Source organism: Triticum dicoccoides, chromosome 5A (assembly GCF_002162155.2).
Source record: "Triticum dicoccoides isolate Atlit2015 ecotype Zavitan chromosome 5A, WEW_v2.0, whole genome shotgun sequence".
NCBI classification, from domain to species: domain Eukaryota; kingdom Viridiplantae; phylum Streptophyta; class Magnoliopsida; order Poales; family Poaceae; genus Triticum; species Triticum dicoccoides.
The window spans coordinates 151,931,683-151,937,796 of record NC_041388.1 but is presented as its reverse complement, the minus strand read 5'-3'; positions in this window follow the sequence as shown (position 1 = coordinate 151,937,796).

The following is a 6,114-nucleotide window of genomic DNA, read 5'->3' as shown; positions in this document are numbered from 1 at the left end:
TACCGGAACGTTAGAGGGCACACGTCAAGTTTGTGTGTGGCAGGGAGACATGACTAGAGCGCTCGATGTATCGGTGTGTGTGGGGGGAGGGGGTGGTGGGAGGGGTAGGCAGAGGCCTAACTATAGAGGTAGAACGACTCGTATATGTGTTGAGAAGGAGAGACCCAGCTATGTCTTGAGGGAGATCAGTCGACATCCATACACAACTGAAGGACGGGAAATATGATGGGAGAGAGAGAGAGGAGAGAGAGAGGGAGGGGGAGGGAGGGAGAGGGGTAGAGTGCTGGATGGTGATGGAGTTGCTTCTCGAAGATGGTGGGAGAGGCCTACTAGACAGACTGAGGGTGGAACTGCAATGTTATCAATAAGAGTGGGGATGTGTTTCTGCGGGACGCATCCATGGATGATGAAGGGGAACCATGTGTTTGGTAAGCAAACCTAACTAGATCGATAGATCAATTGTTGTTTGTCAGAGGAAGGGAGAGACACAACTAATGAGGTAGATCGATTGACGTGTGGGTAAAAACGAGTTATAAGGACCTAGCTAGCTATATGTATAGCGAGAGATCGGTCGGTGTACGTCCATTTGTTAGAAGCAAATAAGGCCCAGCGAGACGGATAGATAGAGAGAATGGAGCTAGGAGGTGGTGCGAGAGGCACAACTACTAGCTAGATAGGGGGAGGAGTGTGCGGTTGTGAGAGCTATGAAAAGAGGGGCGAGATTTTACACGTGTGTCTGACCATATGAGAGACACGAGGCAAGGACACATAAAGGAGGAGATTGAAAGTGTGTTTGTATGTTGTAGGCAGGCATCGCTGGAGAGGTTTATCGATCGGTGTGTGCCGGAAAGGAGTTGTGGAGACTCTGGGAGAACGACCTAAAGAAAAAAATGAATGTGCCCGGTGGATAGAATGCCGAGGGAGGGGGAGGGCGAGGAGGGCGTGTGCATGCAGGAGAGAAAGTTAGTGGTAGCTACAAAAGGTTAGAGGATTGTGTGGGTGTAAGAGACTAACAAAGATCATAATTTGATATGAAAGCGGATTCATATATTTGAATAGGAGATCATAGTGTTTTAAACATTGCATGCATGAATATAGCGGTGATACACGTGTTGTGCACATGTTATACCATAATGTGATAATGCATGGTGTTTGCAACTCACAGCTAAATGTCGAACAATCTAAACCATACTATACATCAAACAATCTCACATTTTATTTGAATTTGTGATAATGTGTGGCGTTTGCAGCTTACAACTAAATATCGAACAATCTAAACAATACTATATATCGAACATTCTCACATTTTATTTGAATTTGTGGTAATGTGTGGTGTTTGCAACTCACATCTAAATACTTGTAGGCGTAGGGGGTGGGGCACCATACATAATGTGATAAACACATTATACATATGAGACATGGTTTAGATTATGAAGATCTAGCTAGAGCTAGAAATGTAATGTGATTTGAAATCAAAATAAATTGGATTCAAAAAATCTAGTTCGAGTTCCTATAGTACACATAGTTCATATGTAACTCGAGACTAATCATGTGGTGTGCTGTGAAGATAATACGCAAACAATGGTTTAACTTGACAATAATGATGATTGTAGATCTTATTAAAACAGAGAAACGAATTCAAATGCTTTGACTTCACAACAATCATTACTGTAGATCTTATTCAAATACAGAAACGAATTCAAATTTAGTTCATATTGAAGCGGTAGTATATACGTTTGGAATGCACTAAAACGTTCATTTGAGTAGTAGGTTGCATGCATTATACACGTAGCGAAATATTTTAATTGAACATAACATGAATTCAAAGTTTTGAATGACATTTGTAGGGCACATTGATTTGGTATAGTACACGTTAGTCTTGTCCGGAAATTTCAACCCGCGCCTTGTTAGCCCGAAATATTTAATATATATCTTTGTCTCGTTGTGCTCCGACAACTCCCTCCATCTCAACTCGCGCCTTGCTATTCTGAAATTACAACGCGCGCGAAAACTTCCACCTCCTGTGAAATCCCGACACGCGAAATGCCTGTGGTACCCCTGAACCGAAAGAACCACCTCAAATCGGTGGGGGTACTTTCGTAACTTACCCCACATTTCGGACAAGCGCGTCTCTAAGCCATGGTTCCCCACTGCCATCCCATCCGCCCACCCATTCGTACACCGAGGCCGCGAAAACCCGCGACGAAACCCCACACCCTGCTCCATCCGCCACCCAGTCGGAGCCTCTTCCCCGACGATGTCGTCAACAGCAACACCTCGACGTCCCTCATCCACCGTACCGGATGAGGATCCGTTGTCGATCTCATCGTCCCATCGGTTCAGCCACCCTGTCCTCCACCTCCAAGGAGCTGCCCTGACGTTCCCCTCGTCTTTTGCGCCACCTCCATTCCCACACCGCCGTCTTCACCTGCACCACCGGAAGAGCATCATCATCATCGTTTTCTCGGATGAAGCTGCGGCATAATCGGCGCCACCAAAGAGGTTGTACACTAATCACCGCATTTTCTTCTTGATTCGATCTCACGGTGCTGCCGGCGCTCGGTCCCGAGCCGACACGGCACGGCTCCATCCACGGCGGCGTCGCCGGCCACTTTCTCCACGGCGTCGCTCCCTCGGCGGCGACGTCCACATTAGTAGGACCTGTTGCTGCTTTAGCTCTCGCTCGCACTGCTGCTCTGCTCTTGCTCTCGGTCCCTGCCTGGTCTACTCTTGCTATTGCTCGCGCTGCTGCTCTCGCTCTTGCGATGCTGCTCCGATTTAGCTACACTTCACTCTGATGCCGCCGGGGTGAAGGAAGAACCAGCCGCAGCGGGGAGGAGGGCTCGCCGGAGAGGTACCCCACTATCTATCTTAGGGTTCAGGATGGGGGCGGTGGTCGCCGGTGTTGGCGGGGCGTTGGCGGGGCGGTGGCGTGGGGATCACCGGAGAAAAAGCTCGGCACGGGGGGCCTAGAGGGATGGCCGGGGCGGCGGCAAACCGGCGGTGGGGAGTGTTTTCAGGGCGGGCGAGGCGGCGCACCGCCGGCCGCGGGCGGCGGGGGGCTGCTGTTTGGCCGGCTCAGGGGGTGGAGGTTGAATATGAACCACAGGCCCTTGATTTCGTATCCAACGGTTGCAAAATTGACTGACCAAAGATGAAAAAGTCAGTCGACCGACGTGTAGCCTCACCTTGCTAGTGCGTTCAGTTTCGACAGCAAAATTCAGTTCCGACAGTTAAGTTCAGTTTCGACAGTTAAGTTCAGTTTCGACAGTTAAATTCAGTTTTGAGAGTTAAGTTCAGAGATGAGCGGCTGATGTATTTTACATCTAGCACTTTGTGGTTATGTATTTTACGTCATGTATTGGAGATGCTATTAGAACTCCACTCAGGTTAACATTGTTTGTTGTCTCTCTTGTCCTGCTTCAGCCTCGGCGTCGTACAACTCACCGAAGCTGCTCCAACGACGAAACCCTCCATCACAGCGGAGCAGTACCTCGGGCTCCATCTCTAGATGCCTAAGATCTTCTTCCCCTCCTCGGACAGCCAAGTCAGCCGGAGCATCCTCACTGGCCAACCCAATCACGCTGAGATCGACATGGCTTCGCCAAAGAGGTTGTACACTTGTTGCATCTCTTTTTTACTCTACATGTTATATATATATATATATATATATATTGTCTACTGAGCACACGGATTTGTTCCTTTAGTGTCTCCTTGAAAGAAAAAACGTAGGAATTTTAATTTTCATCCTTTTCAAATTCCTATTCATGAAGCACAAGACTAAGAGATAGTAGCATAATAGCATTATAACCGTACATTTTCTTGTGGTTTGACTTAATCTCACCATGCTTCTTTGCATCATGTGATCTTCCAATTGTTGTGAATCAAACACCCAGATTGGCAGAAATCCTATGTTTTTAAATTCTCTGTTTTGCACGTGCATTCCTATACTATTCCTGTCTATTTCCTATCCCTGCATCGTTGGAATCCTCCAATTCAAACGAGCCCTTACAGAATTACTTCTCTTACAGATAGTTGTCAAAGAAAACCTTGTGTGGTTTGTCCCGCTCCTGCTGCGCGGTCGTCCACCCCAGCTCAGCTGCTCCAACGACAGAAGGGTCCAGCACAGCAGGGATCCGGCCTCCAGACTGTCTTTCGCCGCCTCAGATCTTCTTCCCCGCCGCTGGCAGCCATGAAAACTGCACTACCATCATCAACCGAGCAGATGACCTCGAGGACTACACGGGTCCGCAAGAGAGGTGGCACTCTTTTGTGTCTGCTTACGTTATGCATCACTTAATATTACATGCTACTTTATCGTCCTGTTCACCGATTAGACTCTGAGTCAGCTCCAAACTAATGGTCAAACTTGAGTTTTTAAATGGTTGTGGGGTACATATCAGGGCCGCTATCAATAGTATCTATCTACTATCTGGTTAATCTCCGGTGTCTACTATGAGTTTCATGTTGGGTGGGAAACAAACAGTAAAGAAGCCATTATCTATATTTTTTAACTGAAGCCATTATCTGCCTGCTATTATTGGTTTTGGGTCTATCCACAGGTTGCTACCATCACTCTGGATTTCTGCATGCACTCCTTACATAATCTCACTATGTTTTACTCCTATGCATGACAGTTATTGTAAACAATGGAACTGAACATGTAGAGCAAAAGAGACGAGCCTTGTGTGGCAATAAAATTTCATGCAGACGTCGCTCCATGGTAGGCGCAAAGGCAGCCCCCCTACACGCATTTCGGATTGTAATCGAGAGGAAGATATCTGTTCTGAGGGGGAATCGGAAGGAGAAGACAACTCCTATTTACCCCCTGAGGTCTTCGCTCTAACTTGGCATGCTGATGTTGGTTATATCATGCATATGGTGTCTTGCATTGCTTACTTTATACATCAAATATGTCATCTGCTTAGTTTAGACATCCTTTGTGCGAATGCCATCTATTTAGTTTATTCATCGTTTATGTGAATTATGCAACGCCATCTTGTTTAGCCAGGCATCATATATGTGAATTTTGCAATGTTATCCTTCTTAGCCAGTCATCTTATATGTAAATTATATCAGGCCATCCTTTTTTTCGTTACATATTACATTTGTCAACAATGTTATTACATTCAACTGCTCTTCGTGTGCATCAGCCATTTGGCACGGTGATGGCAAATTCTGGAGTGAAAACAAGGTCTTCAGAGCAGACTATGCTATCTGACGAAGCACATATCTTGCTGGTTACGGATAGCTCCTCAGAGGAGGATTCAGAGACAGATGACCAGTCCTATCCCCCCCCCCCCGAGATGTATGCTCTAATTTGGCAGGGTTATGTTGCTCATATCGTGCGTATGGTGTCTCGCATTGCTATGTCATTTGATTAGTTTAGACATGCTTTGTGTGAATGCCACCTGTTCAGTGTCTAATTACCATATATGTGAATTATGCATTGCTATCTTGTTGCAAGACATTATATATGTGAATTATACAATGTTATCTTGTTGCAAAGGCATTATATATGTGAATTATGCAATGCCATGCTGTTTAGCCAATCATCGTGTATGTGAATTATATCATGCTATCATTTTTTTGTATTACGTGTTCCATTTGGCGACAACGTTTGTATATTCAACTACTCTTCCTGTGCATCAGCCATTTGAAGTGGTGATGGAAGTATCTGGAGTGAAAACAAGGTATTTAGAGCAGACAATGCTGCCTGCTGAAGCAGACATCTTGCTGGTTACAGAGAGCTCCTCAGAGGAGGATTCAGAGACTGATGACCAGTCCTATTTTCCCCTTGAGGTCTATGCTCAAACTTGGCAGGGTTATATTACCCATGTCATGCATGTTTTCTTGCATTGCTTAGTTTTTACATCATATATGGATTGCCATCTGCTTACTTGCTTACTATATAAATCATATATTTGAATTATATCATGCCATCATGTTTACATAGTACATACACATCATCTATCTGAATTATGGCATGGCAACCCATTTAATAAAGACATCATATAGTTATATCATCTCATCCTGTTTAGTGTTTACAGTCATCATATTTTGAATTATGGCATTCTATCTGTGAATGTATGTGAATTATGGCATGCCAACCTA